This window comes from Aethina tumida, chromosome 3, assembly GCF_024364675.1.
Source record: "Aethina tumida isolate Nest 87 chromosome 3, icAetTumi1.1, whole genome shotgun sequence".
NCBI classification, from domain to species: domain Eukaryota; kingdom Metazoa; phylum Arthropoda; class Insecta; order Coleoptera; family Nitidulidae; genus Aethina; species Aethina tumida.
Window position 1 is genome coordinate 7,624,425 of NC_065437.1, and position 25,927 is coordinate 7,650,351.

General features: G+C 39.9%; 11 non-coding genes across 11 annotated transcripts; all 11 read right to left on the bottom strand.

Moving 5' to 3' along the window:
• Positions 1–389: 389 nt before the first annotated feature.
• Positions 390–508, bottom strand: LOC126265209 (5S ribosomal RNA). The gene has a single exon (XR_007547751.1). It is a non-coding gene; the product is annotated as a 5S ribosomal RNA (ribosomal RNA).
• Positions 509–2,071: 1,563 nt separating this feature from the next.
• LOC126265210 (5S ribosomal RNA) lies at positions 2,072–2,190 on the bottom strand. Its single transcript, XR_007547752.1, has one exon. It is a non-coding gene; the product is annotated as a 5S ribosomal RNA (ribosomal RNA).
• A 1,535-nt stretch (positions 2,191–3,725) lies between these two features.
• Positions 3,726–3,844, bottom strand: LOC126265212 (5S ribosomal RNA). Its single transcript, XR_007547754.1, has one exon. It is a non-coding gene; the product is annotated as a 5S ribosomal RNA (ribosomal RNA).
• Positions 3,845–5,402: 1,558 nt separating this feature from the next.
• Positions 5,403–5,521, bottom strand: LOC126265213 (5S ribosomal RNA). The gene has a single exon (XR_007547755.1). It is a non-coding gene; the product is annotated as a 5S ribosomal RNA (ribosomal RNA).
• A 1,557-nt stretch (positions 5,522–7,078) lies between these two features.
• LOC126265214 (5S ribosomal RNA) lies at positions 7,079–7,197 on the bottom strand. The gene has a single exon (XR_007547756.1). It is a non-coding gene; the product is annotated as a 5S ribosomal RNA (ribosomal RNA).
• Positions 7,198–13,134: 5,937 nt separating this feature from the next.
• Positions 13,135–13,253, bottom strand: LOC126265215 (5S ribosomal RNA). The gene has a single exon (XR_007547757.1). It is a non-coding gene; the product is annotated as a 5S ribosomal RNA (ribosomal RNA).
• A 4,580-nt stretch (positions 13,254–17,833) lies between these two features.
• On the bottom strand, positions 17,834–17,952 carry LOC126265163 (5S ribosomal RNA). The gene has a single exon (XR_007547705.1). It is a non-coding gene; the product is annotated as a 5S ribosomal RNA (ribosomal RNA).
• Positions 17,953–19,514: 1,562 nt separating this feature from the next.
• Positions 19,515–19,633, bottom strand: LOC126265216 (5S ribosomal RNA). The gene has a single exon (XR_007547758.1). It is a non-coding gene; the product is annotated as a 5S ribosomal RNA (ribosomal RNA).
• A 1,546-nt stretch (positions 19,634–21,179) lies between these two features.
• Positions 21,180–21,298, bottom strand: LOC126265217 (5S ribosomal RNA). Its single transcript, XR_007547759.1, has one exon. It is a non-coding gene; the product is annotated as a 5S ribosomal RNA (ribosomal RNA).
• A 1,547-nt stretch (positions 21,299–22,845) lies between these two features.
• Positions 22,846–22,964, bottom strand: LOC126265218 (5S ribosomal RNA). The gene has a single exon (XR_007547760.1). It is a non-coding gene; the product is annotated as a 5S ribosomal RNA (ribosomal RNA).
• A 1,547-nt stretch (positions 22,965–24,511) lies between these two features.
• On the bottom strand, positions 24,512–24,630 carry LOC126265219 (5S ribosomal RNA). Its single transcript, XR_007547761.1, has one exon. It is a non-coding gene; the product is annotated as a 5S ribosomal RNA (ribosomal RNA).
• Positions 24,631–25,927: the final 1,297 nt, after the last annotated feature.

Consider the following 25,927-nt stretch of genomic DNA (forward strand, 5'->3'; position numbering starts at 1 on the left):
AAGTCTCGGACAGTCGACGCCGGGCGACGGCGGTGTGCGGACGCGCCTGACACCTGTTCATCTACTAAAATCGATATTCGTCGGTTTGCAACGGGACACTTTATCTTAATACCCGTACGACGGATCATTGATATTGGAAACTCACAACAATTTATAACTGACGAAACTTATAAGTAAATAAAAAAATTATTATGTGTTTGCGTTCGTCCATGTGACCGCGCAACAGCGTAACATCACTGTTTCGGATTTACACGGTGGTGGAAGGAAGTCTACGACAAAAACGATATATGACGCGCATCCACCATAATTCGATATTTCGATTTTATTCACAAAATATATTTCGAAAAATTACATCAATTAAGGACAAAAACAACGAGAAATCAGCAAAAAGGCAACAGCACGCGGTATTCCCAAGCGGTCACCCATCCAAGTACTAACCGCGCCCGACGTTGCTTGACTTCAGTGATCGGACGAGAACTGGTATTTTCAACGTGGTATGGCCGTTGCCATCAGTTTCTTTTTCACAGGTGGTTTACGAGCAACGCATATTAACTGTCAGACATCAATTTTGAGTCAAGAATGATTTCAAAGGACCACAAAGTTTGCAGGATATTACTCACTTCGACATAAGTATAACATTGATTGTTATTTTGAAGAAGAAGAAGGGAAAAAAAAAAAAAGAAAAATTCGTCGGACTACCTGTTTGCTTAATGAAGCATCCAAGTGTGAAAAACTACCTGAAACCTTCCCTACCGGCATATAAATAAAGTTCATTATCGCCGTTGATCAGTATATTTTATTCCGTTCAACCATGCCTTTCGTTACAACGCTATTCCATTACTGCAAAACCCTTTTCTTTGTCTATCCGACCGTCGGCGAGGACAATGTCGATCGGAAGTCAATGAAACGCACCAGAGAGAATTACAGCGAAAACGAGGACGGCGAGTTTTCAGATGGCGTTGTTGTAAAAAAATTAAAATTGACACGGGACATGGGCACATCGACCGAATCGATGTCACCAAACATTAGATTAACGACCGTATCAGCTAATATTTCAAAAGCACCTGGTCCGATTCGGTCTGTTTCCCCTGGACCACGATCAAAAGCCGAAACGGTCGTCGTTTCTTCCCGAAGGGGAAAACAAACAGCGGAGACGCTTAAAAAAGACGAAGTACACGTTAAAAAGAGTGTTGTTCTCGACACTTATCGTCCGACACCGAGGAGAAGAGTTTTGACGCCTAGCAGACGCATCGTTAGGAAATTATTCGACGATTTACCAGATATACCGGTGACTGTGTCAGTTGAAAAGAGGGACACGGCTGTTTCTGTACCGTTGAAAGCGGAACCGATAAGGTATTCGTTGGCGGGACCGGTATTAAATTTACGATATTACAGGACAAACATGTATACAAATTTTCAAAAATAAAATAAACAGAAATAGTTACACGTAATAATTTAATTTAATTTAATTTAATTTAATTTAATTTAATTTAATTTAATTTAATTTAATTTAATATAATAATAGTAATAATAATAACTATTATTATTATTATTATTATTATTATTAATTTAATAAACAAAAATAATGTATCATTTAGATACATATCAGGTTGAACGTGAGCGCAGACAAGCAGACAGGCGCAAGCGCACACTGAAAAAATTCGAGATGGTTTATATTTAATAAGTCTCGGACAGTCGACGCCGGGCGACGGCGGTGTGCGGACGCGCCTGACACCTGTTCATCTACTAAAATCGATATTCGTCGGTTTGCAACGGGACACTTTATCTTAATACCCGTACGACGGATCATTGATATTGGAAACTCACAACAATTTATAACTGACGAAACTTATAAGTAAATAAAAAAATTATTATGTGTTTGCGTTCGTCCATGTGACCGCGCAACAGCGTAACATCACTGTTTCGGATTTACACGGTGGTGGAAGGAAGTCTACGACAAAAACGATATATGACGCGCATCCACCATAATTCGATATTTCGATTTTATTCACAAAATATATTTCGAAAAATTACATCAATTAAGGACAAAAACAACGAGAAATCAGCAAAAAGGCAACAGCACGCGGTATTCCCAAGCGGTCACCCATCCAAGTACTAACCGCGCCCGACGTTGCTTGACTTCAGTGATCGGACGAGAACTGGTATTTTCAACGTGGTATGGCCGTTGCCATCAGTTTTTTTTTCACAGGTGGTTTACGAGCAACGCATATTAACTGTCAGACATCAATTTTGAGTCAAGAATGATTTCAAAGGACCACAAAGTTTGCAGGATATTACTCACTTCGACATAAGTATAACATTGATTGTTATTTTGAAGAAGAAGGGAAAAAAAAAAAAAGAAAAATTCGTCGGACTACCTGTTTGCTTAATGAAGCATCCAAGTGTGAAAAACTACCTGAAACCTTCCCTACCGGCATATAAATAAAGTTCATTATCGCCGTTGATCAGTATATTTTATTCCGTTCAACCATGCCTTTCGTTACAACGCTATTCCATTACTGCAAAACCCTTTTCTTTGTCTATCCGACCGTCGGCGAGGACAATGTCGATCGGAAGTCAATGAAACGCACCAGAGAGAATTACAGCGAAAACGAGGACGGCGAGTTTTCAGATGGCGTTGTTGTAAAAAAATTAAAATTGACACGGGACATGGGCACATCGACCGAATCGATGTCACCAAACATTAGATTAACGACCGTATCAGCTAATATTTCAAAAGCACCTGGTCCGATTCGGTCTGTTTCCCCTGGACCACGATCAAAAGCCGAAACGGTCGTCGTTTCTTCCCGAAGGGGAAAACAAACAGCGGAGACGCTTAAAAAAGACGAAGGACACGTTAAAAAGAGTGTTGTTCTCGACACTTATCGTCCGACACCGAGGAGAAGAGTTTTGACGCCTAGCAGACGCATCGTTAGGAAATTATTCGACGATTTACCAGATATACCGGTGACTGTGTCAGTTGAAAAGAGGGACACGGCTGTTTCTGTACCGTTGAAAGCGGAACCGATAAGGTATTCGTTGGCGGGACCGGTATTAAATTTACGATATTACAGGACAAACATGTATACAAATTTTCAAAAATAAAATAAACAGAAATAGTTACACGTAATAATTTAATTTAATTTAATTTAATTTAATTTAATTTAATATAATAATAGTAATAATAATAACTATTATTATTATTATTATTATTATTATTAATTTAATAAACAAAAATAATGTATCATTTAGATACATATCAGGTTGAACGTGAGCGCAGACAAGCAGACAGGCGCAAGCGCACACTGAAAAAATTCGAGATGGTTTATATTTAATAAGTCTCGGACAGTCGACGCCGGGCGACGGCGGTGTGCGGACGCGCCTGACACCTGTTCATCTACTAAAATCGATATTCGTCGGTTTGCAACGGGACACTTTATCTTAATACCCGTACGACGGATCATTGATATTGGAAACTCACAACAATTTATAACTGACGAAACTTATAAGTAAATAAAAAAATTATTATGTGTTTGCGTTCGTCCATGTGACCGCGCAACAGCGTAACATCACTGTTTCGGATTTACACGGTGGTGGAAGGAAGTCTACGACAAAAACGATATATGACGCGCATCCACCATAATTCGATATTTCGATTTTATTCACAAAATATATTTCGAAAAATTACATCAATTAAGGACAAAAACAACGAGAAATCAGCAAAAAGGCAACAGCACGCGGTATTCCCAAGCGGTCACCCATCCAAGTACTAACCGCGCCCGACGTTGCTTGACTTCAGTGATCGGACGAGAACTGGTATTTTCAACGTGGTATGGCCGTTGCCATCAGTTTCTTTTTCACAGGTGGTTTACGAGCAACGCATATTAACTGTCAGACATCAATTTTGAGTCAAGAATGATTTCAAAGGACCACAAAGTTTGCAGGATATTACTCACTTCGACATAAGTATAACATTGATTGTTATTTTGAAGAAGAAGAAGGGAAAAAAAAAAAAAGAAAAATTCGTCGGACTACCTGTTTGCTTAATGAAGCATCCAAGTGTGAAAAACTACCTGAAACCTTCCCTACCGGCATATAAATAAAGTTCATTATCGCCGTTGATCAGTATATTTTATTCCGTTCAACCATGCCTTTCGTTACAACGCTATTCCATTACTGCAAAACCCTTTTCTTTGTCTATCCGACCGTCGGCGAGGACAATGTCGATCGGAAGTCAATGAAACGCACCAGAGAGAATTACAGCGAAAACGAGGACGGCGAGTTTTCAGATGGCGTTGTTGTAAAAAAATTAAAATTGACACGGGACATGGGCACATCGACCGAATCGATGTCACCAAACATTAGATTAACGACCGTATCAGCTAATATTTCAAAAGCACCTGGTCCGATTCGGTCTGTTTCCCCTGGACCACGATCAAAAGCCGAAACGGTCGTCGTTTCTTCCCGAAGGGGAAAACAAACAGCGGAGACGCTTAAAAAAGACGAAGGACACGTTAAAAAGAGTGTTGTTCTCGACACTTATCGTCCGACACCGAGGAGAAGAGTTTTGACGCCTAGCAGACGCATCGTTAGGAAATTATTCGACGATTTACCAGATATACCGGTGACTGTGTCAGTTGAAAAGAGGGACACGGCTGTTTCTGTACCGTTGAAAGCGGAACCGATAAGGTATTCGTTGGCGGGACCGGTATTAAATTTACGATATTACAGGACAAACATGTATACAAATTTTCAAAAATAAAATAAACAGAAATAGTTACACGTAATAATTTAATTTAATTTAATTTAATTTAATTTAATTTAATTTAATTTAATTTAATTTAATATAATAATAGTAATAATAATAACTATTATTATTATTATTATTATTATTATTAATTTAATAAACAAAAATAATGTATCATTTAGATACATATCAGGTTGAACGTGAGCGCAGACAAGCAGACAGGCGCAAGCGCACACTGAAAAAATTCGAGATGGTTTATATTTAATAAGTCTCGGACAGTCGACGCCGGGCGACGGCGGTGTGCGGACGCGCCTGACACCTGTTCATCTACTAAAATCGATATTCGTCGGTTTGCAACGGGACACTTTATCTTAATACCCGTACGACGGATCATTGATATTGGAAACTCACAACAATTTATAACTGACGAAACTTATAAGTAAATAAAAAAATTATTATGTGTTTGCGTTCGTCCATGTGACCGCGCAACAGCGTAACATCACTGTTTCGGATTTACACGGTGGTGGAAGGAAGTCTACGACAAAAACGATATATGACGCGCATCCACCATAATTCGATATTTCGATTTTATTCACAAAATATATTTCGAAAAATTACATCAATTAAGGACAAAAACAACGAGAAATCAGCAAAAAGGCAACAGCACGCGGTATTCCCAAGCGGTCACCCATCCAAGTACTAACCGCGCCCGACGTTGCTTGACTTCAGTGATCGGACGAGAACTGGTATTTTCAACGTGGTATGGCCGTTGCCATCAGTTTCTTTTTCACAGGTGGTTTACGAGCAACGCATATTAACTGTCAGACATCAATTTTGAGTCAAGAATGATTTCAAAGGACCACAAAGTTTGCAGGATATTACTCACTTCGACATAAGTATAACATTGATTGTTATTTTGAAGAAGAAGAAGGGAAAAAAAAAAAAGAAAAATTCGTCGGACTACCTGTTTGCTTAATGAAGCATCCAAGTGTGAAAAACTACCTGAAACCTTCCCTACCGGCATATAAATAAAGTTCATTATCGCCGTTGATCAGTATATTTTATTCCGTTCAACCATGCCTTTCGTTACAACGCTATTCCATTACTGCAAAACCCTTTTCTTTGTCTATCCGACCGTCGGCGAGGACAATGTCGATCGGAAGTCAATGAAACGCACCAGAGAGAATTACAGCGAAAACGAGGACGGCGAGTTTTCAGATGGCGTTGTTGTAAAAAAATTAAAATTGACACGGGACATGGGCACATCGACCGAATCGATGTCACCAAACATTAGATTAACGACCGTATCAGCTAATATTTCAAAAGCACCTGGTCCGATTCGGTCTGTTTCCCCTGGACCACGATCAAAAGCCGAAACGGTCGTCGTTTCTTCCCGAAGGGGAAAACAAACAGCGGAGACGCTTAAAAAAGACGAAGTACACGTTAAAAAGAGTGTTGTTCTCGACACTTATCGTCCGACACCGAGGAGAAGAGTTTTGACGCCTAGCAGACGCATCGTTAGGAAATTATTCGACGATTTACCAGATATACCGGTGACTGTGTCAGTTGAAAAGAGGGACACGGCTGTTTCTGTACCGTTGAAAGCGGAACCGATAAGGTATTCGTTGGCGGGACCGGTATTAAATTTACGATATTACAGGACAAACATGTATACAAATTTTCAAAAATAAAATAAACAGAAATAGTTACACGTAATAATTTAATTTAATTTAATTTAATTTAATTTAATTTAATTTAATTTAATTTAATTTAATATAATAATAGTAATAATAATAACTATTATTATTATTATTATTATTATTATTAATTTAATAAACAAAAATAATGTATCATTTAGATACATATCAGGTTGAACGTGAGCGCAGACAAGCAGACAGGCGCAAGCGCACACTGAAAAAATTCGAGATGGTTTATATTTAATAAGTCTCGGACAGTCGACGCCGGGCGACGGCGGTGTGCGGACGCGCCTGACACCTGTTCATCTACTAAAATCGATATTCGTCGGTTTGCAACGGGACACTTTATCTTAATACCCGTACGACGGATCATTGATATTGGAAACTCACAACAATTTATAACTGACGAAACTTATAAGTAAATAAAAAAATTATTATGTGTTTGCGTTCGTCCATGTGACCGCGCAACAGCGTAACATCACTGTTTCGGATTTACACGGTGGTGGAAGGAAGTCTACGACAAAAACGATATATGACGCGCATCCACCATAATTCGATATTTCGATTTTATTCACAAAATATATTTCGAAAAATTACATCAATTAAGGACAAAAACAACGAGAAATCAGCAAAAAGGCAACAGCACGCGGTATTCCCAAGCGGTCACCCATCCAAGTACTAACCGCGCCCGACGTTGCTTGACTTCAGTGATCGGACGAGAACTGGTATTTTCAACGTGGTATGGCCGTTGCCATCAGTTTCTTTTTCACAGGTGGTTTACGAGCAACGCATATTAACTGTCAGACATCAATTTTGAGTCAAGAATGATTTCAAAGGACCACAAAGTTTGCAGGATATTACTCACTTCGACATAAGTATAACATTGATTGTTATTTTGAAGAAGAAGAAGGGAAAAAAAAAAAAAGAAAAATTCGTCGGACTACCTGTTTGCTTAATGAAGCATCCAAGTGTGAAAAACTACCTGAAACCTTCCCTACCGGCATATAAATAAAGTTCATTATCGCCGTTGATCAGTATATTTTATTCCGTTCAACCATGCCTTTCGTTACAACGCTATTCCATTACTGCAAAACCCTTTTCTTTGTCTATCCGACCGTCGGCGAGGACAATGTCGATCGGAAGTCAATGAAACGCACCAGAGAGAATTACAGCGAAAACGAGGACGGCGAGTTTTCAGATGGCGTTGTTGTAAAAAAATTAAAATTGACACGGGACATGGGCACATCGACCGAATCGATGTCACCAAACATTAGATTAACGACCGTATCAGCTAATATTTCAAAAGCACCTGGTCCGATTCGGTCTGTTTCCCCTGGACCACGATCAAAAGCCGAAACGGTCGTCGTTTCTTCCCGAAGGGGAAAACAAACAGCGGAGACGCTTAAAAAAGACGAAGTACACGTTAAAAAGAGTGTTGTTCTCGACACTTATCGTCCGACACCGAGGAGAAGAGTTTTGACGCCTAGCAGACGCATCGTTAGGAAATTATTCGACGATTTACCAGATATACCGGTGACTGTGTCAGTTGAAAAGAGGGACACGGCTGTTTCTGTACCGTTGAAAGCGGAACCGATAAGGTATTCGTTGGCGGGACCGGTATTAAATTTACGATATTACAGGACAAACATGTATACAAATTTTCAAAAATAAAATAAACAGAAATAGTTACACGTAATAATTTAATTTAATTTAATTTAATTTAATTTAATTTAATATAATAATAGTAATAATAATAACTATTATTATTATTATTATTATTATTATTAATTTAATAAACAAAAATAATGTATCATTTAGATACATATCAGGTTGAACGTGAGCGCAGACAAGCAGACAGACGCAAGCGCACACTGAAAAAATTCGAGATAGTTTATATTTAATAAGTCTCGGACAGTCGACGCCGGGCGACGGCGGTGTGCGGACGCGCCTGACACCTGTTCATCTACTAAAATCGATATTCGTCGGTTTGCAACGGGACACTTTATCTTAATACCCGTACGACGGATCATTGATATTGGAAACTCACAACAATTTATAACTGACGAAACTTATAAGTAAATAAAAAAATTATTATGTGTTTGCGTTCGTCCATGTGACCGCGCAACAGCGTAACATCACTGTTTCGGATTTAAACGGTGGTGGAAGGAAGTCTACGACAAAAACGATATATGACGCGCATCCACCATAATTCGATATTTCGATTTTATTCACAAAATATATTTCGAAAAATTACATCAATTAAGGACAAAAACAACGAGAAATCAGCAAAAAGGCAACAGCACGCGGTATTCCCAAGCGGTCACCCATCCAAGTACTAACCGCGCCCGACGTTGCTTGACTTCAGTGATCGGACTAAACTAAACTAAACTAAAATATATTTTATTTGTCTTTTTGTTAAAATACACATCATTGGCTCGTACAGCTCGAGACTCCTGTGGGCACTATATATAGTAGGCTCCGTTCTTGTGGGGGTGGGTTACCGAATGGAGTCCGGGGTTGTCCACCTTCTTGGAGATTGGCACGGCCAATTGCCGGTGTCGTGGCATCTCCGAGCGTCAGCAACGATGTTGAAAGCAAAATGGGTCCAAGACCCCCCTCACATGGTCGTTGCATTTCTGGGGGCATTTTGTCTCAATATGATTTAGATAATGGAACCTGTAGATGAAATTAGCGGAAACTGTTGCTGGATGGCCAGCTTTGCAATTTAGTGCGCTCGGGAAAAACTTAGTCAAAAAACCCGTTGAAGCATTTTTGGGGGAGGTTTCGCGTTGTTCGGATAATGTTTTATGGTTTAGTGGGCGTCTTTACGTTTTGCGTTTTAAGTGGAAAGTTTTGAGTGCGCGGCAGACATTATGGTGGGAGTTTGTGAAAAATTGGAAGTTTATGGTAGAGGGGTTTGTGTCTGTGATTAGGGTCAATGTTGTGGATTCTGACGTCAGCCATGTGTTTTGTGAGTATCGAGTGGTGTATTTGTTTTTCGTAGAATTTATTAGCCTCTTGGATGATGTAATCCTGTACATATGGCACTCCAGTTGTGTCGTGTATGTGTCGGGTTCTGCTTCTCTGGGGTGCGCTGATTGCCATTCTCAGTATTTTGTTTTGCAGTCGTTGTAGTATGTTAATGGCGGTTATTGAGGCTCCACACCAGATGGGGCATGCGTATGTCATGATGGGTCGGAGGATTGTGGTGTATAAGTTAATTTTGTTATCTCTACTCATGGGGCTGTTTGCAGAGATTAGGGGATATAGTGGCTTGATTGCACCAAATATCTTTGGTCTAATTTTGTCTATATGAGGTCTAAAGGTCAGCCGATTGTCCAGATAGGTGCCTAAGTATTTCACGACTTTTTTGCATGGAATGATGGTTCCGTCTATAGTGGGTGGAGATACTATCCTTGTGTTAGTGTATTTTTTTGTAAAGTTGATCAATTCTGTTTTTTCAGGATTTATTTTAATTTTCCATCTCTCAAAAAACGCAGTGAGCATGCCCAGATGGATTTTAATCTGTTGGGTGGCGACCTGTGAGCTAAAGGACGAGCTGTAGATGGCAGTGTCATCAGCGTATAGTGCCAAGTTAGTGTGGGAAAACTTAGGGATGTCGGAGGTATAGAAGTTGTAGAGTTTTGGTGCGAGCACCGTTCCCTGTGGTACTCCTGCCGAAGTGTTTCGTGTTTCGGATAATTCCCCGCTGATTTTTACCTGGAAGGTCCTTCCTCGCAGATACGAGTCGATTAGTTTGACCAGACATTTAGGCAGTTTTAGCTGGTCCAGTTTATACACTAGTCCATCCAACCATACGGTATCGAAGGCTTTCTGCATATCTAAAAAGAGTGCAACTGTGTTTCTCCCGAAGTTCCAGTGCTTCTTAGTGTGTTCAGCAATTCGCGCCACCTGCAGGACTGTGCCATGTTTGGGGCGGAATCCGAACTGCTCGTGTGGTGTTATGTGTAGGTGTGAGTCGGCTGTTTCCAGGCGTCGCAGTATAACTCTTTCGGCTACCTTGGAAATAGAGCTTAGTAGCGATATTGGCCTGTATGAGTTGGGGTTATGTGGCGGTTTACCGGGCTTTAGTACGGGGATAACCACAGCGTGTTTCCATTGTTCTGGGAAGTATTGCAGCCTAATAATACCATTGATAATATAGGTTAGATGGACCAGTGTCTTCCTTGGTATGTTTTTTAAAAGGATGTATTGGATACCGTCTGGTCCTGGAGCTTTGTTATTTGGCAGCTTTCGCAGAATTTGCTGCACTTCACTCGGCCTTGTGAGTAGTTTAGCAAGTTCATTGTTTTGAATTACCTCTGGTTGAGCTTTGTGTATATTCTGAGCCATTTGCTGTATGTAGTTTTGTTCCGGTGTGAGGTTTGTCGTATCAGTTTTATGAATTTCTGCAAAGTGTGTGGAGATGGCTGTAGCTTTAGATTTGTTGGACATGTGCTCGATGTTGTTGTAGAGGATGGTCGGGTATATAGGACGTTCCCCTTTTAGTTTCTTTACGTATCTCCATAAGGAGCAATCCGTGGCTTGGAGCCTGCCCAGAAGGTCCCGCCACACGTTATTTCTGTGTTGCCCGATTTTATATGTAATTTCGTTTTTGAGCCGGTTCATTATTTGTTTGTCATTGTCGAGTTTGTATTTGTGCCAACGTTTTTTGTGGTAGTTTTTTGTTTTGATAGCTTCTGTTATATCATCTGGAAGATCATCTGCTGGTGGTTTGGTTTTTGTTACCTTAGTAGTTTTGTTCCTGGCTATTTTTAGATTGAGTGTGAATGAATCCACTTCTCTCTTTAGTGATTCCAAATCCGTGATGTGACCTCTTAGGACCGTCAGAGTGTTTAGCTCGTGCCTGTACATGTCCCAGTTCGTTTCTCGGAAACAGAATTTGGTTTGTTGGAGGACATTTGTTCTTTTTTGTTGGATATTAATTAGCACTGGGGCATGGTCGGAGTCTAGTTCATGGAGTACAGTTGGTTCAGTCACTCTGCGTACTCCATTGCTTATGACTAGGTCTATTGTTGATGGAGTGCCCCCGTTATTGGGATAGTGCGTGGCTTCTTCAGGGAAAAGGAGGTCAACGTCGGAGTGATCGGACGAGAACTGGTATTTTCAACGTGGTATGGCCGTTGCCATCAGTTTCTTTTTCACAGGTGGTTTACGAGCAACGCATATTAACTGTCAGACATCAATTTTGAGTCAAGAATGATTTCAAAGGACCACAAAGTTTGCAGGATATTACTCACTTCGACATAAGTATAACATTGATTGTTATTTTGAAGAAGAAGAAGGGAAAAAAAAAAAAAGAAAAATTCGTCGGACTACCTGTTTGCTTAATGAAGCATCCAAGTGTGAAAAACTACCTGAAACCTTCCCTACCGGCATATAAATAAAGTTCATTATCGCCGTTGATCAGTATATTTTATTCCGTTCAACCATGCCTTTCGTTACAACGCTATTCCATTACTGCAAAACCCTTTTCTTTGTCTATCCGACCGTCGGCGAGGACAATGTCGATCGGAAGTCAATGAAACGCACCAGAGAGAATTACAGCGAAAACGAGGACGGCGAGTTTTCAGATGGCGTTGTTGTAAAAAAATTAAAATTGACACGGGACATGGGCACATCGACCGAATCGATGTCACCAAACATTAGATTAACGACCGTATCAGCTAATATTTCAAAAGCACCTGGTCCGATTCGGTCTGTTTCCCCTGGACCACGATCAAAAGCCGAAACGGTCGTCGTTTCTTCCCGAAGGGGAAAACAAACAGCGGAGACGCTTAAAAAAGACGAAGTACACGTTAAAAAGAGTGTTGTTCTCGACACTTATCGTCCGACACCGAGGAGAAGAGTTTTGACGCCTAGCAGACGCATCGTTAGGAAATTATTCGACGATTTACCAGATATACCGGTGACTGTGTCAGTTGAAAAGAGGGACACGGCTGTTTCTGTACCGTTGAAAGCGGAACCGATAAGGTATTCGTTGGCGGGACCGGTATTAAATTTACGATATTACAGGACAAACATGTATACAAATTTTCAAAAATAAAATAAACAGAAATAGTTACACGTAATAATTTAATTTAATTTAATTTAATTTAATTTAATTTAATATAATAATAGTAATAATAATAACTATTATTATTATTATTATTATTATTATTATTAATTTAATAAACAAAAATAATGTATCATTTAGATACATATCAGGTTGAACGTGAGCGCAGACAAGCAGACAGACGCAAGCGCACACTGAAAAAATTCGAGATGGTTTATATTTAATAAGTCTCGGACAGTCGACGCCGGGCGACGGCGGTGTGCGGACGCGCCTGACACCTGTTCATCTACTAAAATCGATATTCGTCGGTTTGCAACGGGACACTTTATCTTAATACCCGTACGACGGATCATTGATATTGGAAACTCACAACAATTTATAACTGACGAAACTTATAAGTAAATAAAAAAATTATTATGTGTTTGCGTTCGTCCATGTGACCGCGCAACAGCGTAACATCACTGTTTCGGATTTACACGGTGGTGGAAGGAAGTCTACGACAAAAACGATATATGACGCGCATCCACCATAATTCGATATTTCGATTTTATTCACAAAATATATTTCGAAAAATTACATCAATTAAGGACAAAAACAACGAGAAATCAGCAAAAAGGCAACAGCACGCGGTATTCCCAAGCGGTCACCCATCCAAGTACTAACCGCGCCCGACGTTGCTTGACTTCAGTGATCGGACGAGAACTGGTATTTTCAACGTGGTATGGCCGTTGCCATCAGTTTCTTTTTCACAGGTGGTTTACGAGCAACGCATATTAACTGTCAGACATCAATTTTGAGTCAAGAATGATTTCAAAGGACCACAAAGTTTGCAGGATATTACTCACTTCGACATAAGTATAACATTGATTGTTATTTTGAAGAAGAAGAAGGGAAAAAAAAAAAAAGAAAAATTCGTCGGACTACCTGTTTGCTTAATGAAGCATCCAAGTGTGAAAAACTACCTGAAACCTTCCCTACCGGCATATAAATAAAGTTCATTATCGCCGTTGATCAGTATATTTTATTCCGTTCAACCATGCCTTTCGTTACAACGCTATTCCATTACTGCAAAACCCTTTTCTTTGTCTATCCGACCGTCGGCGAGGACAATGTCGATCGGAAGTCAATGAAACGCACCAGAGAGAATTACAGCGAAAACGAGGACGGCGAGTTTTCAGATGGCGTTGTTGTAAAAAAATTAAAATTGACACGGGACATGGGCACATCGACCGAATCGATGTCACCAAACATTAGATTAACGACCGTATCAGCTAATATTTCAAAAGCACCTGGTCCGATTCGGTCTGTTTCCCCTGGACCACGATCAAAAGCCGAAACGGTCGTCGTTTCTTCCCGAAGGGGAAAACAAACAGCGGAGACGCTTAAAAAAGACGAAGTACACGTTAAAAAGAGTGTTGTTCTCGACACTTATCGTCCGACACCGAGGAGAAGAGTTTTGACGCCTAGCAGACGCATCGTTAGGAAATTATTCGACGATTTACCAGATATACCGGTGACTGTGTCAGTTGAAAAGAGGGACACGGCTGTTTCTGTACCGTTGAAAGCGGAACCGATAAGGTATTCGTTGGCGGGACCGGTATTAAATTTACGATATTACAGGACAAACATGTATACAAATTTTCAAAAATAAAATAAACAGAAATAGTTACACGTAATAATTTAATTTAATTTAATTTAATTTAATTTAATTTAATATAATAATAGTAATAATAATAACTATTATTATTATTATTATTATTATTATTATTAATTTAATAAACAAAAATAATGTATCATTTAGATACATATCAGGTTGAACGTGAGCGCAGACAAGCAGACAGACGCAAGCGCACACTGAAAAAATTCGAGATGGTTTATATTTAATAAGTCTCGGACAGTCGACGCCGGGCGACGGCGGTGTGCGGACGCGCCTGACACCTGTTCATCTACTAAAATCGATATTCGTCGGTTTGCAACGGGACACTTTATCTTAATACCCGTACGACGGATCATTGATATTGGAAACTCACAACAATTTATAACTGACGAAACTTATAAGTAAATAAAAAAATTATTATGTGTTTGCGTTCGTCCATGTGACCGCGCAACAGCGTAACATCACTGTTTCGGATTTACACGGTGGTGGAAGGAAGTCTACGACAAAAACGATATATGACGCGCATCCACCATAATTCGATATTTCGATTTTATTCACAAAATATATTTCGAAAAATTACATCAATTAAGGACAAAAACAACGAGAAATCAGCAAAAAGGCAACAGCACGCGGTATTCCCAAGCGGTCACCCATCCAAGTACTAACCGCGCCCGACGTTGCTTGACTTCAGTGATCGGACGAGAACTAAACTAAACTAAACTAAAATATATTTTATTTGTCTTTTTGTTAAAATACACATCATTGGCTCGTACAGCTCGAGACTCCTGTGGGCACTATATATAGTAGGCTCCGTTCTTGTGGGGGTGGGTTACCGAATGGAGTCCGGGGTTGTCCACCTTCTTGGAGATTGGCACGGCCAATTGCCGGTGTCGTGGCATCTCCGAGCGTCAGCAACGATGTTGAAAGCAAAATGGGTCCAAGACCCCCCTCACATGGTCGTTGCATTTCTGGGGGCATTTTGTCTCAATATGATTTAGATAATGGAACCTGTAGATGAAATTAGCGGAAACTGTTGCTGGATGGCCAGCTTTGCAATTTAGTGCGCTCGGGAAAAACTTAGTCAAAAAAACCCGTTGAAGCATTTTTGGGGGAGGTTTCGCGTTGTTCGGATAATGTTTTATGGTTTAGTGGGCGTCTTTACGTTTTGCGTTTTAAGTGGAAAGTTTTGAGTGCGCGGCAGACATTATGGTGGGAGTTTGTGAAAAATTGGAAGTTTATGGTAGAGGGGTTTGTGTCTGTGATTAGGGTCAATGTTGTGGATTCTGACGTCAGCCATGTGTTTTGTGAGTATCGAGTGGTGTATTTGTTTTTCGTAGAATTTATTAGCCTCTTGGATGATGTAATCCTGTACATATGGCACTCCAGTTGTGTCGTGTATGTGTCGGGTTCTGCTTCTCTGGGGTGCGCTGATTGCCATTCTCAGTATTTTGTTTTGCAGTCGTTGTAGTATGTTAATGGCGGTTATTGAGGCTCCACACCAGATGGGGCATGCGTATGTCATGATGGGTCGGAGGATTGTGGTGTATAAGTTAATTTTGTTATCTCTACTCATGGGGCTGTTTGCAGAGATTAGGGGATATAGTGGCTTGATTGCACCAAATATCTTTGGTCTAATTTTGTCTATATGAGGTCTAAAGGTCAGCCGATTGTCCAGATAGGTGCCTAAGTATTTCACGACTTTTTTGCATGGAATGATGGTTCCGTCTATAGTGGGTGGAGATACTATCCTTGTGTTAGTGTATTTTTTTGTAAAGTTGATCAATTCTGTTTTTTCAGGATTTATTTTAATTTTCCATCTCTCAAAAAACGCAGTGAGCATGCCCAGATGGATTTTAATCTGTTGGGTGGCGACCTGTGAGCTAAAGGACGAGCTGTAGATGGCAGTGTCATCAGCGTATAATGCCAAGTTAGTGTGGGAAAACTTAGGGATGTCGGAGGTATAGAAGTTGTAGAGTTTTGGTGCGAGCACCGTTCCCTGTGGTACTCCTGCCGAAGTGTTTCGTGTTTCGGATAATTCACCGCTGATTTTTACCTGGAAGGTCCTTCCTCGCAGATACGAGTCGATTAGTTTGACCAGACATTTAGGCAGTTTTAGCTGGTCCAGTTTATACACTAGTCCATCCAACCATACGGTATCGAAGGCTTTCTGCATATCTAAAAAGAGTGCAACTGTGTTTCTCCCGAAGTTCCAGTGCTTCTTAGTGTGTTCAGCAATTCGCGCCACCTGCAGGACTGTGCCATGTTTGGGGCGGAATCCGAACTGCTCGTGTGGTGTTATGTGTAGGTGTGAGTCGGCTGTTTCCAGGCGTCGCAGTATAACTCTTTCGGCTACCTTGGAAATAGAGCTTAGTAGCGATATTGGCCTGTATGAGTTGGGGTTATGTGGCGGTTTACCGGGCTTTAGTACGGGGATAACCACAGCGTGTTTCCATTGTTCTGGGAAGTATTGCAGCCTAATAATACCATTGATAATATAGGTTAGATGGACCAGTGTCTTCCTTGGTATGTTTTTTAAAAGGATGTATTGGATACCGTCTGGTCCTGGAGCTTTGTTATTTGGCAGCTTTCGCAGAATTTGCTGCACTTCACTCGGCCTTGTGAGTAGTTTAGCAAGTTCATTGTTTTGAATTACCTCTGGTTGAGCTTTGTGTATATTCTGAGCCATTTGCTGTATGTAGTTTTGTTCCGGTGTGAGGTTTGTCGTATCAGTTTTATGAATTTCTGCAAAGTGTGTGGAGATGGCTGTAGCTTTAGATTTGTTGGACATGTGCTCGATGTTGTTGTAGAGGATGGTCGGGTATATAGGACGTTCCCCTTTTAGTTTCTTTACGTATCTCCATAAGGAGCAATCCGTGGCTTGGAGCCTGCCCAGAAGGTCCCGCCACACGTTATTTCTGTGTTGCCCGATTTTATATGTAATTTCGTTTTTGAGCCGGTTCATTATTTGTTTGTCATTGTCGAGTTTGTATTTGTGCCAACGTTTTTTGTGGTAGTTTTTTGTTTTGATAGCTTCTGTTATATCATCTGGAAGATCATCTGCTGGTGGTTTGGTTTTTGTTACCTTAGTAGTTTTGTTCCTGGCTATTTTTAGATTGAGTGTGAATGAATCCACTTCTCTCTTTAGTGATTCCAAATCCGTGATGTGACCTCTTAGGACCGTCAGAGTGTTTAGCTCGTGCCTGTACATGTCCCAGTTCGTTTCTCGGAAACAGAATTTGGTTTGTTGGAGGACTTTTGTTCTTTTTTGTTGGATATTAATTAGCCCTGGGGCATGGTCGGAGTCTAGTTCATGGAGTACAGTTGGTTCAGTCACTCTGCGTACTCCATTGCTTATGACTAGGTCACTTTATCTTAATACCCGTACGACGGATCATTGATATTGGAAACTCACAACAATTTATAACTGACGAAACTTATAAGTAAATAAAAAAATTATTATGTGTTTGCGTTCGTCCATGTGACCGCGCAACAGCGTAACATCACTGTTTCGGATTTACACGGTGGTGGAAGGAAGTCTACGACAAAAACGATATATGACGCGCATCCACCATAATTCGATATTTCGATTTTATTCACAAAATATATTTCGAAAAATTACATCAATTAAGGACAAAAACAACGAGAAATCAGCAAAAAGGCAACAGCACGCGGTATTCCCAAGCGGTCACCCATCCAAGTACTAACCGCACCCGACGTTGCTTGACTTCAGTGATCGGACGAGAACTGGTATTTTCAACGTGGTATGGCCGTTGCCATCAGTTTCTTTTTCACAGGTGGTTTACGAGCAACGCATATTAACTGTCAGACATCAATTTTGAGTCAAGAATGATTTCAAAGGACCACAAAGTTTGCAGGATATTACTCACTTCGACATAAGTATAACATTGATTGTTATTTTGAAGAAGAAGAAGGGAAAAAAAAAAAAGAAAAATTCGTCGGACTACCTGTTTGCTTAATGAAGCATCCAAGTGTGAAAAACTACCTGAAACCTTCCCTACCGGCATATAAATAAAGTTCATTATCGCCGTTGATCAGTATATTTTATTCCGTTCAACCATGCCTTTCGTTACAACGCTATTCCATTACTGCAAAACCCTTTTCTTTGTCTATCCGACCGTCGGCGAGGACAATGTCGATCGGAAGTCAATGAAACGCACCAGAGAGAATTACAGCGAAAACGAGGACGGCGAGTTTTCAGATGGCGTTGTTGTAAAAAAATTAAAATTGACACGGGACATGGGCACATCGACCGAATCGATGTCACCAAACATTAGATTAACGACCGTATCAGCTAATATTTCAAAAGCACCTGGTCCGATTCGGTCTGTTTCCCCTGGACCACGATCAAAAGCCGAAACGGTCGTCGTTTCTTCCCGAAGGGGAAAACAAACAGCGGAGACGCTTAAAAAAGACGAAGTACACGTTAAAAAGAGTGTTGTTCTCGACACTTATCGTCCGACACCGAGGAGAAGAGTTTTGACGCCTAGCAGACGCATCGTTAGGAAATTATTCGACGATTTACCAGATATACCGGTGACTGTGTCAGTTGAAAAGAGGGACACGGCTGTTTCTGTACCGTTGAAAGCGGAACCGATAAGGTATTCGTTGGCGGGACCGGTATTAAATTTACGATATTACAGGACAAACATGTATACAAATTTTCAAAAATAAAATAAACAGAAATAGTTACACGTAATAATTTAATTTAATTTAATTTAATTTAATTTAATTTAATTTAATTTAATTTAATTTAATTTAATATAATAATAGTAATAATAATAACTATTATTATTATTATTATTATTATTATTAATTTAATAAACAAAAATAATGTATCATTTAGATACATATCAGGTTGAACGTGAGCGCAGACAAGCAGACAGGCGCAAGCGCACACTGAAAAAATTCGAGATGGTTTATATTTAATAAGTCTCGGACAGTCGACGCCGGGCGACGGCGGTGTGCGGACGCGCCTGACACCTGTTCATCTACTAAAATCGATATTCGTCGGTTTGCAACGGGACACTTTATCTTAATACCCGTACGACGGATCATTGATATTGGAAACTCACAACAATTTATAACTGACGAAACTTATAAGTAAATAAAAAAATTATTATGTGTTTGCGTTCGTCCATGTGACCGCGCAACAGCGTAACATCACTGTTTCGGATTTACACGGTGGTGGAAGGAAGTCTACGACAAAAACGATATATGACGCGCATCCACCATAATTCGATATTTCGATTTTATTCACAAAATATATTTCGAAAAATTACATCAATTAAGGACAAAAACAACGAGAAATCAGCAAAAAGGCAACAGCACGCGGTATTCCCAAGCGGTCACCCATCCAAGTACTAACCGCGCCCGACGTTGCTTGACTTCAGTGATCGGACGAGAACTGGTATTTTCAACGTGGTATGGCCGTTGCCATCAGTTTCTTTTTCACAGGTGGTTTACGAGCAACGCATATTAACTGTCAGACATCAATTTTGAGTCAAGAATGATTTCAAAGGACCACAAAGTTTGCAGGATATTACTCACTTCGACATAAGTATAACATTGATTGTTATTTTGAAGAAGAAGAAGGGAAAAAAAAAAAGAAAAATTCGTCGGACTACCTGTTTGCTTAATGAAGCATCCAAGTGTGAAAAACTACCTGAAACCTTCCCTACCGGCATATAAATAAAGTTCATTATCGCCGTTGATCAGTATATTTTATTCCGTTCAACCATGCCTTTCGTTACAACGCTATTCCATTACTGCAAAACCCTTTTCTTTGTCTATCCGACCGTCGGCGAGGACAATGTCGATCGGAAGTCAATGAAACGCACCAGAGAGAATTACAGCGAAAACGAGGACGGCGAGTTTTCAGATGGCGTTGTTGTAAAAAAATTAAAATTGACACGGGACATGGGCACATCGACCGAATCGATGTCACCAAACATTAGATTAACGACCGTATCAGCTAATATTTCAAAAGCACCTGGTCCGATTCGGTCTGTTTCCCCTGGACCACGATCAAAAGCCGAAACGGTCGTCGTTTCTTCCCGAAGGGGAAAACAAACAGCGGAGACGCTTAAAAAAGACGAAGTACACGTTAAAAAGAGTGTTGTTCTCGACACTTATCGTCCGACACCGAGGAGAAGAGTTTTGACGCCTAGCAGACGCATCGTTAGGAAATTATTCGACGATTTACCAGATATACCGGTGACTGTGTCAGTTGAAAAGAGGGACACGGCTGTTTCTGTACCGTTGAAAGCGGAACCGATAAGGTATTCGTTGGCGGGACCGGTATTAAATTTACGATATTACAGGACAAACATGTATACAAATTTTCAAAAATAAAATAAACAGAAATAGTTACACGTAATAATTTAATTTAATTTAATTTAATTTAATTTAATTTAATTTAATTTAATATAATAATAGTAATAATAATAACTATTATTATTATTATTATTATTATTATTAATTTAATAAACAAAAATAATGTATCATTTAGATACATATCAGGTTGAACGTGAGCGCAGACAAGCAGACAGGCGCAAGCGCACACTGAAAAAATTCGAGATGGTTTATATTTAATAAGTCTCGGACAGTCGACGCCGGGCGACGGCGGTGTGCGGACGCGCCTGACACCTGTTCATCTACTAAAATCGATATTCGTCGGTTTGCAACGGGACACTTTATCTTAATACCCGTACGACGGATCATTGATATTGGAAACTCACAACAATTTATAACTGACGAAACTTATAAGTAAATAAAAAAATTATTATGTGTTTGCGTTCGTCCATGTGACCGCGCAACAGCGTAACATCACTGTTTCGGATTTACACGGTGGTGGAAGGAAGTCTACGACAAAAACGATATATGACGCGCATCCACCATAATTCGATATTTCGATTTTATTCACAAAATATATTTCGAAAAATTACATCAATTAAGGACAAAAACAACGAGAAATCAGCAAAAAGGCAACAGCACGCGGTATTCCCAAGCGGTCACCCATCCAAGTACTAACCGCGCCCGACGTTGCTTGACTTCAGTGATCGGACGAGAACTGGTATTTTCAACGTGGTATGGCCGTTGCCATCAGTTTCTTTTTCACAGGTGGTTTACGAGCAACGCATATTAACTGTCAGACATCAATTTTGAGTCAAGAATGATTTCAAAGGACCACAAAGTTTGCAGGATATTACTCACTTCGACATAAGTATAACATTGATTGTTATTTTGAAGAAGAAGAAGGGGAAAAAAAAAAAAAGAAAAATTCGTCGGACTACCTGTTTGCTTAATGAAGCATCCAAGTGTGAAAAACTACCTGAAACCTTCCCTACCGGCATATAAATAAAGTTCATTATCGCCGTTGATCAGTATATTTTATTCCGTTCAACCATGCCTTTCGTTACAACGCTATTCCATTACTGCAAAACCCTTTTCTTTGTCTATCCGACCGTCGGCGAGGACAATGTCGATCGGAAGTCAATGAAACGCACCAGAGAGAATTACAGCGAAAACGAGGACGGCGAGTTTTCAGATGGCGTTGTTGTAAAAAAATTAAAATTGACACGGGACATGGGCACATCGACCGAATCGATGTCACCAAACATTAGATTAACGACCGTATCAGCTAATATTTCAAAAGCACCTGGTCCGATTCGGTCTGTTTCCCCTGGACCACGATCAAAAGCCGAAACGGTCGTCGTTTCTTCCCGAAGGGGAAAACAAACAGCGGAGACGCTTAAAAAAGACGAAGTACACGTTAAAAAGAGTGTTGTTCTCGACACTTATCGTCCGACACCGAGGAGAAGAGTTTTGACGCCTAGCAGACGCATCGTTAGGAAATTATTCGACGATTTACCAGATATACCGGTGACTGTGTCAGTTGAAAAGAGGGACACGGCTGTTTCTGTACCGTTGAAAGCGGAACCGATAAGGTATTCGTTGGCGGGACCGGTATTAAATTTACGATATTACAGGACAAACATGTATACAAATTTTCAAAAATAAAATAAACAGAAATAGTTACACGTAATAATTTAATTTAATTTAATTTAATTTAATTTAATTTAATTTAATATAATAATAGTAATAATAATAACTATTATTATTATTATTATTATTATTATTATTAATTTAATAAACAAAAATAATGTATCATTTAGATACATATCAGGTTGAACGTGAGCGCAGACAAGCAGACAGACGCAAGCGCACACTGAAAAAATTCGAGATAGTTTATATTTAATAAGTCTCGGACAGTCGACGCCGGGCGACGGCGGTGTGCGGACGCGCCTGACACCTGTTCATCTACTAAAATCGATATTCGTCGGTTTGCAACGGGACACTTTATCTTAATACCCGTACGACGGATCATTGATATTGGAAACTCACAACAATTTATAACTGACGAAACTTATAAGTAAATAAAAAAATTATTATGTGTTTGCGTTCGTCCATGTGACCGCGCAACAGCGTAACATCACTGTTTCGGATTTACACGGTGGTGGAAGGAAGTCTACGACAAAAACGATATATGACGCGCATCCACCATAATTCGATATTTCGATTTTATTCACAAAATATATTTCGAAAAATTACATCAATTAAGGACAAAAACAACGAGAAATCAGCAAAAAGGCAACAGCACGCGGTATTCCCAAGCGGTCACCCATCCAAGTACTAACCGCGCCCGACGTTGCTTGACTTCAGTGATCGGACGAGAACTGGTATTTTCAACGTGGTATGGCCGTTGCCATCAGTTTCTTTTTCACAGGTGGTTTACGAGCAACGCATATTAACTGTCAGACATCAATTTTGAGTCAAGAATGATTTCAAAGGACCACAAAGTTTGCAGGATATTACTCACTTCGACATAAGTATAACATTGATTGTTATTTTGAAGAAGAAGAAGGGAAAAAAAAAAAAGAAAAATTCGTCGGACTACCTGTTTGCTTAATGAAGCATCCAAGTGTGAAAAACTACCTGAAACCTTCCCTACCGGCATATAAATAAAGTTCATTATCGCCGTTGATCAGTATATTTTATTCCGTTCAACCATGCCTTTCGTTACAACGCTATTCCATTACTGCAAAACCCTTTTCTTTGTCTATCCGACCGTCGGCGAGGACAATGTCGATCGGAAGTCAATGAAACGCACCAGAGAGAATTACAGCGAAAACGAGGACGGCGAGTTTTCAGATGGCGTTGTTGTAAAAAAATTAAAATTGACACGGGACATGGGCACATCGACCGAATCGATGTCACCAAACATTAGATTAACGACCGTATCAGCTAATATTTCAAAAGCACCTGGTCCGATTCGGTCTGTTTCCCCTGGACCACGATCAAAAGCCGAAACGGTCGTCGTTTCTTCCCGAAGGGGAAAACAAACAGCGGAGACGCTTAAAAAAGACGAAGTACACGTTAAAAAGAGTGTTGTTCTCGACACTTATCGTCCGACACCGAGGAGAAGAGTTTTGACGCCTAGCAGACGCATCGTTAGGAAATTATTCGACGATTTACCAGATATACCGGTGACTGTGTCAGTTGAAAAGAGGGACACGGCTGTTTCTGTACCGTTGAAAGCGGAACCGATAAGGTATTCGTTGGCGGGACCGGTATTAAATTTACGATATTACAGGACAAACATGTATACAAATTTTCAAAAATAAAATAAACAGAAATAGTTACACGTAATAATTTAATTTAATTTAATTTAATTTAATTTAATTTAATTTAATTTAATATAATAATAGTAATAATAATAACTATTATTATTATTATTATTATTATTATTAATTTAATAAACAAAAATAATGTATCATTTAGATACATATCAGGTTGAACGTGAGCGCAGACAAGCAGACAGGCGCAAGCGCACACTGAAAAAATTCGAGATGGTTTATATTTAATAAGTCTCGGACAGTCGACGCCGGGCGACGGCGGTGTGCGGACGCGCCTGACACCTGTTCATCTACTAAAATCGATATTCGTCGGTTTGCAACGGGACACTTTATCTTAATACCCGTACGACGGATCATTGATATTGGAAACTCACAACAATTTATAACTGACGAAACTTATAAGTAAATAAAAAAATTATTATGTGTTTGCGTTCGTCCATGTGACCGCGCAACAGCGTAACATCACTGTTTCGGATTTACACGGTGGTGGAAGGAAGTCTACGACAAAAACGATATATGACGCGCATCCACCATAATTCGATATTTCGATTTTATTCACAAAATATATTTCGAAAAATTACATCAATTAAGGACAAAAACAACGAGAAATCAGCAAAAAGGCAACAGCACGCGGTATTCCCAAGCGGTCACCCATCCAAGTACTAACCGCGCCCGACGTTGCTTGACTTCAGTGATCGGACGAGAACTGGTATTTTCAACGTGGTATGGCCGTTGCCATCAGTTTCTTTTTCACAGGTGGTTTACGAGCAACGCATATTAACTGTCAGACATCAATTTTGAGTCAAGAATGATTTCAAAGGACCACAAAGTTTGCAGGATATTACTCACTTCGACATAAGTATAACATTGATTGTTATTTTGAAGAAGAAGAAGGGAAAAAAAAAAAAAGAAAAATTCGTCGGACTACCTGTTTGCTTAATGAAGCATCCAAGTGTGAAAAACTACCTGAAACCTTCCCTACCGGCATATAAATAAAGTTCATTATCGCCGTTGATCAGTATATTTTATTCCGTTCAACCATGCCTTTCGTTACAACGCTATTCCATTACTGCAAAACCCTTTTCTTTGTCTATCCGACCGTCGGCGAGGACAATGTCGATCGGAAGTCAATGAAACGCACCAGAGAGAATTACAGCGAAAACGAGGACGGCGAGTTTTCAGATGGCGTTGTTGTAAAAAAATTAAAATTGACACGGGACATGGGCACATCGACCGAATCGATGTCACCAAACATTAGATTAACGACCGTATCAGCTAATATTTCAAAAGCACCTGGTCCGATTCGGTCTGTTTCCCCTGGACCACGATCAAAAGCCGAAACGGTCGTCGTTTCTTCCCGAAGGGGAAAACAAACAGCGGAGACGCTTAAAAAAGACGAAGTACACGTTAAAAAGAGTGTTGTTCTCGACACTTATCGTCCGACACCGAGGAGAAGAGTTTTGACGCCTAGCAGACGCATCGTTAGGAAATTATTCGACGATTTACCAGATATACCGGTGACTGTGTCAGTTGAAAAGAGGGACACGGCTGTTTCTGTACCGTTGAAAGCGGAACCGATAAGGTATTCGTTGGCGGGACCGGTATTAAATTTACGATATTACAGGACAAACATGTATACAAATTTTCAAAAATAAAATAAACAGAAATAGTTACACGTAATAATTTAATTTAATTTAATTTAATTTAATTTAATTTAATATAATAATAGTAATAATAATAACTATTATTATTATTATTATTATTATTATTATTAATTTAATAAACAAAAATAATGTATCATTTAGATACATATCAGGTTGAACGTGAGCGCAGACAAGCAGACAGACGCAAGCGCACACTGAAAAAATTCGAGATGGTTTATATTTAATAAGTCTCGGACAGTCGACGCCGGGCGACGGCGGTGTGCGGACGCGCCTGACACCTGTTCATCTACTAAAATCGATATTCGTCGGTTTGCAACGGGACACTTTATCTTAATACCCGTACGACGGATCATTGATATTGGAAACTCAC